Source organism: Rattus rattus, chromosome 2 (assembly GCF_011064425.1).
Source record: "Rattus rattus isolate New Zealand chromosome 2, Rrattus_CSIRO_v1, whole genome shotgun sequence".
NCBI lineage: Eukaryota > Metazoa > Chordata > Mammalia > Rodentia > Muridae > Rattus > Rattus rattus.
In genome coordinates, this window is record NC_046155.1 from 136,663,525 (window position 1) to 136,676,377 (window position 12,853).

General features: G+C 47.2%; 1 protein-coding gene across 1 annotated transcript in view; it reads right to left on the reverse strand.

Annotated features, from left to right (window-relative positions):
• Positions 1–12,853, reverse strand: part of Otud7a (OTU deubiquitinase 7A) — a 99,900-nt gene that overhangs the window by 66,098 nt on the left and 20,949 nt on the right.

Here is a 12,853-nt window from a genome sequence, read left to right on the forward strand (position 1 = left end):
TCAAAGTACTAAGCGGGTGGAAACCTAATCTGACAGTAATGTTCTGAGGTGGAACATTTGGAGACAAATACATTAGGTCATTAGTGTGGAGTCCTCACAACTGAATTCTGGTAACTTTATGAGAACACTTGTGCACATGCACACACATGAACACACATGCAAAAATACACATGTTCACAAACATGTATATAGACACACACAAACACACATGTATTGACACATGTATACACATGTACAAATATACACATGCTCATGGCATACATATATACACACACAGTCACACACAGTCCTCCCATGACATGATGCAGCCTGGAAGATCTCTTCAAGAGCCCATCTATGCTGGAGAACTCAGGGGTTCTAAATTAGAGAGGAGGGAGGGAGGAGAGGAGGAGGGATAGAGCAATACTGAGACATACAACAGGAAATGAACTTAACTGTTTAAAGAAAAGAGAGAAGAGAGAACAAAAAGCAGATATAAAAGTAACTATTGGTAAGTGGATGCAAGCTTTTTAAATACTTGAAAGAAATTTTGAGATAAAAAGCTTAAGAAAACATGCCGATTGATATTCGTAGAATGCCTGATACAACCAATCCTGTCTCCCACAGCATCATGGGAGTAGGCTTAACACAGCATTTGAGGAAACAGAATGAATATCTGTTGTATGTAAGAGACCCGAGACCCATGGTGGTGCAGGTCTGATATCCCAGCTACCTGGTAGGCTGAGGCAGGAGGATTACATGTTCAAGGCCTGCCTGGATAAAAAGGGAGTTGAAGGTTAGTCTGGGTAGCTCCCTGAGACTACCTCAAAATAGAAAGTGTGTGTGTGTGGAAGCTGTGGATGCAGCTCAGGCAAAACACTGGGGGAACATGCCCAAATTCTTAGGTTTAATATGTGGCACTGCCAAAAAACAAAAAATTCACACCTAAAGCAAAGCTAGTTTTAATGGCCACCGAACAACAGACAATATCAATACCAATACTAACACCAACACCAACACCAACACCAACACCAACACCAACACCAATATGATCCTGCCCTTATAACAACACAGAATTCAAGCCTAAACCATTAAATAAGATGAAGAAAGCAACCTGGCTGGGCTCCATTCACAACAGAGGAGGGTTCACCGTTCCCTGTTGGCTGTGTGTGAGGTTCTGCCTCCTGGAGAGGAGAGGTTGGGCTCCCCTCTGCAGACCTCCATGGCACACCCTACCTCCACTGGGCTGTTACACTCTGCCGATGCTAGGACACCTACAACTCAGCATGGCTTCTACCCTTGGAGCCTGCTGACACTGAGACTAGCCAATCCCAAACATGCTTGTGTACCCTGTCCCCTCTTTCTCACAGAAACTACAAGAAAGGCCCTTGTTCCCATGCCTCTCATCCCTCTATTTCCGGACTAACCTGGTACTTCCACGTGCTGGGCCTCCTGATTCACAAACAGACTTCCTGCAACACTCATCTGTGTTTGCACGCTCAATCAAAGCAAGCTCTAGGCATGGACGAATTACATATGGAATTAAAAAATTAAAAGGGGGAGATTACCACAAGGTTGTGACCTGAACACACGGGCATAAGTGATTGCCGAGAGTGCTGTAAGTGGGCAGATCTACAGTCTGGGGACGGAACCCAGGGCCTCATACAGACTAAGCCGGTGTTCTACACTCCAGTTCCGCAGGCTGGATTCTAAGATGTCAGCAAACAACCTGTTTGCCACCAGCTGGATGAACAGGCACACTGCAAACTTCGTGATATTCTGGAATGCTCCCTCCACCCCCTCACAAGTGAAGAACTCTGTCTCAGGAACGCCATCTCATTTCTGCTCACCGTCACAGAGAGAACTCCACCCTGAGGCTGGGTGGGGTACCCTCCTCCATCCTTACAGGGATGGTGAAAGCAGACATAGACAGCGTTTCATGACTAGTAAACTGGAGATAAATGAACAAGCTTGAGTAAATATAGCCTTTCTATGTAATGACGAAACTATTAGAAAACATAAAGGGATATCACAATTGTATTAATGAAATACATTTATAACTTATAAAATATAACACAAAGATAAAATACAGAGGACTATCCTTAAATGTAGGAAACATACCCATCAGTCTATCTCACCAGGCTACATAGTATTTCGAAACGGCACACTAGGGAGTTGAGTTTACATTCATTATGTTCTTTGTTTGGGAGATTAAATGTCATAATTGCTTCCCAAGATACTTATACATTTACTATGACCCCCGAACCATGAGTAGAAGCCTGTAACTAGCAGCATTACACGCGTGCAGAATAAGGCAAGGTTAATGAATTAATTATCTGTTTGCAGCACTGGGGACAGAACCCAGGACCTTCACAAGCTTGGCAGTCACTCTACTCCCGAGCTAGGAGCCCTGTCAGAGAAGCTCCTCTTACATATCTTCATCTGGAGAAGCGAGCCAGAGCAACCAGGTTTGAAAAGAGAGACCAAGCCGGGGGAAGGACAGTCAGACGCTGAAGCTGTTCTGCCATCCTGGACTTTGTTCCACAGACACGAGGCAGCAAGAGACCCTCCGAGAGCCCCCGGATCTCAAATGGATTGGAATGCCAGGACAAATGCCTACCTGGGGTATGCTGACAACTCCTATGAGACACGAGAGGCTTATTTCCAAAGTATGTCAGTTTCAAAAACCAACAAACCAAGGAAAACATGTGCAGGCAAATTGTCTGCAGAGCATGAAGGCATTCTGAGCACTGGCTGAACTGTGTAGTTATCAAATAGAGATATGAGTCAACTGAAATAGCTCATTTCCTAACCAATATTGATAAAAATTAATCAGCTAATTTTCCCTCTTTGGAAAATATTTTTCTTTTTTCCATTAACATAATTATTTATTCATTTTAAATCTCAACTGTAGCTCCCTCCTGCAGTCCCCTCTCATAAGGCCCCCCTTCTCCTCTGACAAGGGGGAAGCTCCTCCTGGGTACCAACCCACCCAGACACATCAAGTCACTGCAGGACTAGGGGCATCCTCTCCCAGTGAGGTCAGACAGGCAGCCCAGTTAGGGGAACAGGATCCACAGTCAGGCAGCACAGCCAGGGACAGCCCAGCTCCAGTTGTTGGGGGACCCATGTGAAGCCCAAGCTGCACATCTGCTGCATATGATCAGTTGATTTTTATAGGAACATAGAGAAGGAAATTATACCAATGGCTGTCCGAGCTGATTCCCAGCAGGTTGTAGACTAGCTGGTTCCGTCCATTTGAAATTGAATGACCATGTTGATATTCTGCTTAGTAACTGTAACAGGGAAGCTTAAAATATAAAAACAGTACTTAATGTCCTAGATACACATCATACCCCACCGTCCACTCTATGATCCTCTGTGACTTGCTTTTGTCTTGTCACTCTGCTGACACAGCACTTTTCACCACTTCCCTGATACCCACATTGACAAGTAGAAAGTCACCTGTCCCCATTCCATGTGGCCAGCCTCTGTTTACTCTCTGGCTGGCCTCTTCTTCTCCTATTGCCCTCCTCCGAGCACCTCTGTGTCATGTGGCTGCCCCAGCCCTCTCTGCTGTGCAGCACCTCCTCCTTTACTTCTCGACACTCATTTCACAGTGCCAGATCAGGCCAGGGAAACCATTTGAGATCATGCCCTCCTTCTGACTGGAAAGTGTCCAGGCTAAAGAGGAGGGCTGCTGTATGCTGGTTTTCCCTGACTCCTAGTAGTTTGGATGCCAATATGGTGGGGTATGGAGGGGCGACCTTCCTGCAAACAAACTGAGAGTGCTCACGAAGAAAGTCCAGCATCCCGGAACATCTAGAAACAGACTAACAAACGAGGGCCTGAATGACCTACTGCCAATGCCCATCACTCATCTCTGTTACTGGGCACGTTACTGCACACCTGTAATCTCAGACTTGAGGCTGAGGCAGGAGGATAATGAGTATGAGGCCAGCCTGGGCTTCATAGTGTATTTTAGGCTAGTCTCAGCTACACAGTCCATCTCTGTCACACAAGTAAAGCAAGGCCATGATTTATATGTGTGTGCACACATACAGTCACCTCTGTGTAAAGATACATAAAATTGTTGATTTTAAATACACATAATGCCACACATACACAGGTATGGGTACATATAATTATACACAATCAGCTCTTATATACTCCTGTTATTGCAGTCTAATACATTCTTAAGTACTAAGGGGGAAAGTCAGGACAGATAATTCCAGTGGGACCTGAGTGCCATGTAGGGTCACAGGGTCCGTTGGGATACCTAAGAGGGGAGGTTATCCAGGATTGTGAGGATGATCCAAGAAGCCTCTGGTAGAGTCTCACTTTAGCTTGAGACCCAGAAGACTGAGCAGTCTCTTGGTGAAGAGCCAGGGTAGAAGCTCACATGGGACAAACCTAGTAGCCAAGTCACCCTGCTGGGGCTGTGCAGGTCACAAGGAGTGGGTGTTGGGAAGAGGAGGGGGGAGAGAGGGCAAGGCTGATGGCAGATGCTGTAGGTGGGAGGATGAGGCTATGGGAGAAGAGCAACAAAGGCATTCTAGATAAAGTGGTATTTGATAAATGTGGTGGTTTGAATAGATATGGCCCCCATAGACTCACGTGTTTGAAGGCTTGGCCCATAGGGCGTGGCACTATTAGGAGGCATGGCCTTGTTGGAAGAAGGGTGTTACTCTGGAGGCATGCCTTGAAGTCCCCTATGCTCAACAGTCAAGTGATACAGCTTGTAGATCAAGATGTAGAACTGTTGGCTCCTCCAGCGCCATGCCTGCCTGCACACTGTCATGCTTCCTGCCATGACAATAATGGACTGAACCTCTGAATCTGTTCAGCCAGCCCCATTGAATGTTTTCTTTCATAAGGGTTCCTGTGACTATTGCCTATTTGTAGCAATAAAATCCAAACTAAGACAGTAAGCTTTTCAGTTTAGAAAGATAATGTTCATGTAGGAAAAATGACTTGGCGAAGCAGCAGAGGCTGTGCCAGAGAAACACCAGAGGCTGTCTGGAGCCGAGGAGCGGACTATAGCAAAACGTATGACAGTCTGTGATGGCCTCCTCAGTGAGAATGGAGATGAAGGTGAGGGTGGACTCTCAAGGAGAAAAAGGGAAGGGACATGTTCAGGGAAGGATATGCAGACTCAAGCTAGGTGCGTTACATGGCTTCTGCTCATCCTGACATTACTCCAGGAGGGAGGCCACCTATCCTGTTCTTTTTTCTTCCCAATGTAGAAGGACAAAGAAGGCATGAGGAAGAGGAGGAAGAATAGAGACTGGGCAGTGGGGCTGCTGTGGTGGGAGGAAGCCACTGGCTTGCGCTTTTCTATGTCCATTTCTTCAAGTGAGTTCACTTGGAATTTAAATGAAAGTCTCCGCTTAGCTCTTACACAGTGAGAGCAGCGTAAACACCCATCGAGCGAGAACAAGGCTGTGGTATTTAACAGCCAGCCCTGCAGTGACAGAGAGCAGTGTTTCCTACATGAGAGCTGGATGAGTGGGGAGTCGCAGGCATTCAGAGACACGTCCTGTGAATCACAGCCATCAGTGGTCGGGCAGCCCTGACCGAGCTCCCTGTGACACTGGGAGATGCATCTCTCTTGTGCAAGGCCCTGGGTTCAATACTCATCACTACAAACAACAGTAACAACAAAACTCCAACTGACAGAACGAAAGCCAAACCTGTAATACTGTAATAATGTCATTACATATAACTTGGTGCCATCTTGGTAGTTTTATTTGTCTCTCATACATTTCTACTGTAGCCTCCTCTCCATGCCTCCCAATTTCCCTACCCTTGTCCTTCCTTCCCTCTCCCCCAGATCCACTCCTCCTCCATTTCCTTTCAGAAAAGAGCATGTCTCCAAGAGAAACCACTGAACACAGCATAACAAGATCCAATAAGGTACAGACCCCCATATATGGCTGGAGGAGGCAACCCAGTATGAGGAAGAGGGTTGCAGGAGCAGGCCAAAGAATCAAAGACACCCCCACTCCCACTGTTAGGAGTCCCACAGAAACCCCAAACTAAACAACTACAATGCATAGTAGAGGACCTAGCAGCTGCCTTAGTGTTTAATAAAAATAATGAACTCAGTCAGTTAAGCTGTGGTAATCAGTAGAGCTCACACCCTTATCATTAGCTTATTGACCAAAGGTCAGTTCCTTCTGCACATGGCAGCTAAGCCCAGGAGTCCAGGCTAGCAGTGGCTCTGCTCCACAGTCACCCAGGAATCCATGCATGCACACACACAGGTATTGTGTGTCAACTAAAACGTACCAGCCCACTCAGCCAGGAAGGGAAGAACTCGAGGGCATATTTTCTCCTGTAGGTCACTGCTATCTTTCCTAGGCCATGTCTCCCCATACAGGCTGCCAAGGCCTGGCTGGAATGTTTGTGCTGTTCTTTCTACCATTCTGTTGACACATGATGTCCAAAGGGCCTGAGGAATGAGTACTAGGGGCGTGCGTAGGGAGAAGGGTGGCTTTTGGTAAACACCAGTTGTTTGCATCTAAACACCCAGAACATATGGAATTAATCAGAATGTCATCAACGTAAGTAATGACTCGAATATATGACACTCAATACCAATTCCTGTGTATGTACACATATTGAATGTATGCCTACAATACATGCATGTACATATGCACACATACTGAGGGACACTTAAATTTCCTTGGAATTCTCTCTAAAGCCCATGATGATGAGTGACCTTCATCTTCTCATTTTATTCCTAATAACTCACACAGATGTTAAGAAAATCCACAGGGCTTAAGCCCATGTGTCTGATAGACATGATTTGTTTGTCTGGACAGCAAATCTTTTCATTTTCTTTTTCATTATTTATGTTTTCCTAAGGCAGGGTCTTGCAATGTAGCTCTGGCTGACCTTGAACTTCTGCCTCAGCCTCCCAAGCACTGGGATTACTGGTTCTGCAACCATGCCCAGTTTGGTTTTTATCTTTAATGAAAAAACCAAAAGAAAAGAAACTGTGAGTTCAATCATTTTATATTGCTTATTAAATAACACAGAAAGGAAACGGAGAACACATTTCAGCACTGGATGGCGATGGTAAGCATTTAGAGCCAATCTTTAAGGGAAGTACTGAAATTGTCAATTTGGCAACCATGTGAAGTACAACTTAATGACTGGTATATTAACTGGTCTATAGGAAGACTCACTTTATTTTCAATTGTGTGCATGTGCAGGAGTCTGAGCACTTGAGCGCTGGTGTCCCTGCCGGGGCTGGCGTCACAGGCAGTTGTAAGGAGCCTGACACGGGTGCTGGGAATGGAATTCAGGTCTCCTGCTAGAATGTGCACTCTAACCACGGAGCCATTGCTCCAGTCTTGAATTTGTGTATTTTATGCTAAAGAAACAAATAATTTTGATATGAAAAGTTTCAATTCGGTTATGTATCTTAAATAAGAGGAAGGCAGGTTGGAATTATATACATTGCAGATGCTATCTCTGTCGACACAGTTCCACAGATTGCTTTATTGTTTTATGAATGTGAAGTGCTTATGTACTATGTACTTCCATGTTGAGAAAGTATACCTAAGATCCCCACCCAGGCTTATAAGCATAGCATAATTTTAAGTCTTTGCATGTTTGTCTTCTCCACATTCAGAATACAATTGGTCTACATGACTGTGCAAATGCAGGGAGAAACACTTTCATAGAAGCCAAAGAAATAGCCAAACGCTACAGGCAAGGATGTAAACAAGCGTATTATGCTTGAATTTGGCCCTGGGTCACTTAGCACAGGAAGACACTCCTGGGTGTTGATGACATAAAAACGAACGAAAACTACTGTGTGCTTTGTAATCAACTAATACCTGGGGCCGAGCATGCAGGGGACAGCTGTGTGACCAATGACGGCTGAGGGGTGTGTGTGTGTGTGTGTGTGTGTGTGTGTGTGTGTGTGTGTGTGTGAGTGTGTGTGTGTGTAGGGACAAGGAATCTGCATAGGGGTTATACACCTGTCATTTGAGAGCAAGGAGAAGGAGAAAGGCTGTGAAGAGAGCAACACATAGAAGGGACTGATGTTTAGCAAAGCCTCCCCAGAGAATTGCACGGAAGTGTCAGCCCTGGAGAGACTGGGGCTGAGCAAGGAAATACAGACATGACCACTAGGTGGCAGGAGAACACAAAGCGTTCCTGGAGATTCGCAGACAAGCACTCTCTGGAAAGATGCCCACAGTCGGGCCGGTGCAAGCACAGCAGGGGCCTGAGGGAGAGGGCGGCTGCTCCTCAGAAGGGAAGAAGCACAAGACTCCCAGGAGAGACAGACTGGAAAAGGAACCCAGGGGCTGCGACAGTTCATTTGTCCTGCAGACCTGACTCTGCCACAAGGTGCCAGACACACCTCGGCTGTGACCCTGGGTACAGCTCTGACGCTGGGTGAGGGTCTCTGTAGGTGCAGGGAAGCCTTCCAAGGGTGGCTGGGCCACATCCAGTTCTCACCTGAGTGGAACAAAAATGCTTAGCAGGGATGTAGCCCTCCTGGCAGGGGAGAGCCTCCAGCCTCCTGACTGCAAATCACGGGACCCTACAGTCCCCGTAACTGCATGTGCCAATCCTCCCATTCCCTGTGATAAGCATATCCTGCTCCCCTCTCTTTTCCTTTCTGTATGTACATATATGCCAATATACAGGATGTAGACATAGACTCACAGGCAGAGTCTCCAGGCCAGAGAGCTTGGAGTCAAACTAACACCAGGCTAAGAACTGTCTTACCGGTTCCTGGGGTGAGGTTAGCAGGCCAGGTAAAAGGCTCTAACGTTCCCAACCCGTGTGTTATAACAGGGGCTGCATAGCAAATCTCTTATTTTTAAATTTACTTTTTCTCTCATATATTATATCCCAACCACAGTTGCCTCTCCCTCCTCTCCTCTTATTCCCTCCTCCCCACCTCCTCTCTCCCACTGGTCCATTCCTTCATTTCCCTTTAGAAAAGGGCAGACATCCTAGGGATACCAACCAATCATGCCATAAGAGGGGCTGGTGGGGAAGGACTCAGTTTTCTTTAAGGAGCTGGCCCCTGAGAATTTGACCATGCTCCAATGAGTATAGAGTCAACACGATTGTACTTATTTTCATTTTTCCTTTCTTCCTTTTTTTGAGGGGCATCACAAGGGTGTAGGGGAGGGGGGTGGACCTAGGAGGATTGGGAACTGAGTGAGATCAGGGTATATTATGTGAAATTCTCAAATAATCAATAAAGATATTACATTGGGGGAAAAGACTAGGCTCACACTCTCATATCAGGGCTGGATGAGGCAACTGAGAAAGGAGAAGAGGATACTAAAAGCAGGCACAGGAGTCAGAGACAACCCCACCCCCACTGTTAGAGTCTCACAAAAGTACCAGGCTACAGAACTGTAACATGTATGCAGAGGACCTAGGGCAGATCCATGCAGGCTCCCTGGCCTATCAGGTACCTTGTATACAGATGTTTATACTACAATTCATAACAGTAGCAAAGTTTATAGTTATGAAGGAGCAACAGAATAATTTTATGGTTGGGGGTCACCATACCATGAGGAGCTGTATTAAAGGGACAGCATTAGGAAGGTTGAGAAGCAATGGCCTAGGTTGTTAACTCTGCTTGTCTGGACTGTGTTTAAGATAACTGGAACTTTAGGGCTGGAGGAGTAGATCAGCCTCAGAGCCTTTGCTTAGCATGTGGAAGGCCGCTGACTCCAAGCACCACGAAAGGAATCAGAGATGTGAAAATTTGAGTTTGGAGGTTGCAGATTTTTTGTGCTAATGCATTTCATGCTCCAACAAAGAAATAACCAAGCAAGGGGTCATAGAGTCAACCTTTGGATCAGCTAAACCACACAAGGCCGGCAGGACCAAAATGATAGTCTCCCAGGTAGAGCTTTATAAAACACCTAATTTTATTTTAAAGTCTCAGATGGGTGGAAAAAATATTACTTTATTTCAAAGGCAAATGAGTGAGTTCAGGGAATGGCTCTCTCCTACTCAGCCACACCCTTCTGCCGTTCACCCAGGTGTCCAGGCAACGCTACGCTACAACTCCCTCTGTGGAGGTGGGTGCGGGTGGGGGTGTGTGGGAACAGCACGCCATGGAGTAGAAAGCTGTAATTAACCTGTGGTTCAATCTTCTTCTCACTGAGCTGAATCAACCTCCTCTTAGCCAGCCTGCAGCTACACACCGAGTTCAGCAACAGAAGCAGCATCAGTGTCTTTAACTCAACTGGCATAATTAGGATACTTAATGATGCTCAGAGGAGGGGTGTGTGTGTGTGCGTGTGTGTGAGCGTGTGTGAGCGTGTCTGCGTCTGTGTGGGCTTCCTGGCTGGCGAGACAGTCAGTTTTGTTCTGTGACATGCCTATGTGACCAGGCTCTACCACAGGCCCAGAACAAAGGTACCTAATAATGATTGCCCTGAACCTCCCAACTGTGAGCCAAGAGGAGCCTTTCCTCTTTCCAGATCTCCTCGTATTGCTGTGAGTGATGGAGGGCCGCCTAACAAAACCCGGCCTCCTGGCTTTTAATTTTCAACTGGTGCTTCGTGAGCAAGCCAAACGCCGATTCTTATAAAGCTTAAGAGAATGAAATCAGCTGTCAGCACGGATCTGGATCTATGGAACAGTGAGAGCAGCTCTGCTGAGGCTGTCAGAGGCCTCGGAGGGGTATCTGCCAAGGGCCCTCCTTGGGCAGTGCCTGTCCTTACTGTATATCCAAAGCTGCCAGCCTGCATGGGATTTAAGAACACATTCCGTTCAGCTAAGATTGTTTGAGTTAAAACTCCCCAGGCAGACTTGAAAAACTACAGTAAGCTCACACTAAATCCCGAAGATCCGAGAAATAAATCACTTCATGTGTCTCGGATGCTTGCCAAGCTTGCCCCCAGGAGGCGTCTTAATATGTCACTTGGAAGAAACGCCTTACAGCTCTTTCTATCCAGTTTTCACCTGGAAGCCTACCAGCTCTCTTCCTACAGTGTCCACGTATCACAAGGTAGGCAATGAAGGCTGCTGATGGCCACTGGGGTCCAAGCCTCACGCCTGGGCCCAAGACTCCCCTTGAAGAGGACCAGCCCACAAGGGCTCCACAAGCCTAGTGCACAGTTAGCAGCTGTCCGTGGGTGGTCAGCCCATCCACACAACAGAAAGGCGGATGGGCTCTAAGGATATTTTCTGCTTGTTCAGAATCAAAGAAATCCTGCTGGGAGACTGAAGGCACACTCGAGTATCAAGTGGGATCTGGGGGCAGCTGCAATTGTTCCCTCTTCCCCACCTGTCCAGGAGAGAGCTTGGAGCAGCAGGTTGCAGAGGTGGTGTAACTGCTGTGGAAGGAATGGGAGGGCACAGTCCTCTCGAGAGACCGTGTCCACCAAGGAGGCTGTGTCCACAGAAGCGGCTACATTTACCAACTGTGTCTATCCAGGAGGCTCTATCTATCACGGGGGATGTGACCAGTACAGGGGCTGAATTTACCTGGAGACTGTGTACTCAGGAGGCTATGTGTACCTCGGAAGCTGTGCCCACCAAGTATGCTGCTCCTCTCCTGGAGACCATTCATCGAGGAGTGAACGTCTACCCAGGAGACCCCATGTCTTTCCAAGGGACCCCCAACTCTTCTCTGGAGACCATGTCTACCCAGGAGAACTGTGTTTTCTCCCAGGACTGTGTTTACCAAGAGGGCTGTGTCCCCCAAGGAGCAATGTTAATGAAGCAACTGAATAGGCCCATAACAGGTGACTGCAGGCTTCGGGCCTCCTGGATGAGGAAGGGAGTGCTGTAGCCATTTGGATGTTACATTTTCAGACACTGGCAAGACTGACCATACCATGGGCCTGCAAAGTTATGTCATCTGTAGATGACCTGGAAGGCCAGCCTGTGCTTGGAGTGCACAGGGTAGGACTGTGGATACAGGATTTTATTTTGGCAATAGAACACTGGACAGTTTGCATTGGTAAAGTTAATGTTCTGACATTCCTTAATTTAATTTTCTTGAGCCTTGATTCAATGCTGGTAGGACACTGAATGCTCAGTTGTGTGCTCAGCTGGACTTGCTTAGTCCACCACTAGCAGAGGTACAACCTGGACAGTGCCGTCCTATCGGCATGGCCACCACGACCCTTCCGCATCAGACCTTCTGTCATTTTCTCCTGCCTACTGTATTATCAGCTGCTGAGCGGCTCACAACATGCGTTTACTTTCTCATGATTCCGAAAGCCAGCTGTCCAGAGGCTTCAGTTAATCTCCTTGTTCCAAGCCTCACAGGGCTGAAGTCCAGGTGTCCGCAGGATTGTGGTCCCTCCCGGATGCTGGTAAAAGAGGCTCGGCTCTGAGGCCTGACCCTATCTCAGGAGGCTGGGATACTGAGTTCCTGCTTCAGTGCAAGCTGAAGCTCGGTGAAGCTCAGCTTCTAGAGGATGTGCCGTATCCGAGGCTGGTGGTTCCTCCTCCATAGATAAGGAGCCATGGAGGGTCGCTTCACTGTCACACCACATGTCCTCTTACCTCCCCTGTGTCTGCCATCTTCATCTGCTTCTAAGAACCCTGGCATTACCTTGGGTCCACTAGATAAGGGTGTAATTTATGTTAAAACCAAAATATTATCACCCTAATTCCAGAGTCGTCTTGTGTCACTATAGTAGCCCCTCTTCTTCCGAGGGAGATGTGTCCCCCAAACCTGTGGGAGAAGCCTGAAGCTGTGGGTATGCCGACCCCTCACAGCTGGTCTGAGAAACCTCCATCTTCCTTACTAAGCCAGGAACCTTTACTTCTCTACTCACGGGACGCGCTTCATGTCTCTCTGTTGTCTCCCAGATGCCACTATCTCTACTCTTGTGCTTTGGGGTCACTACTAGGTCACGTGAAC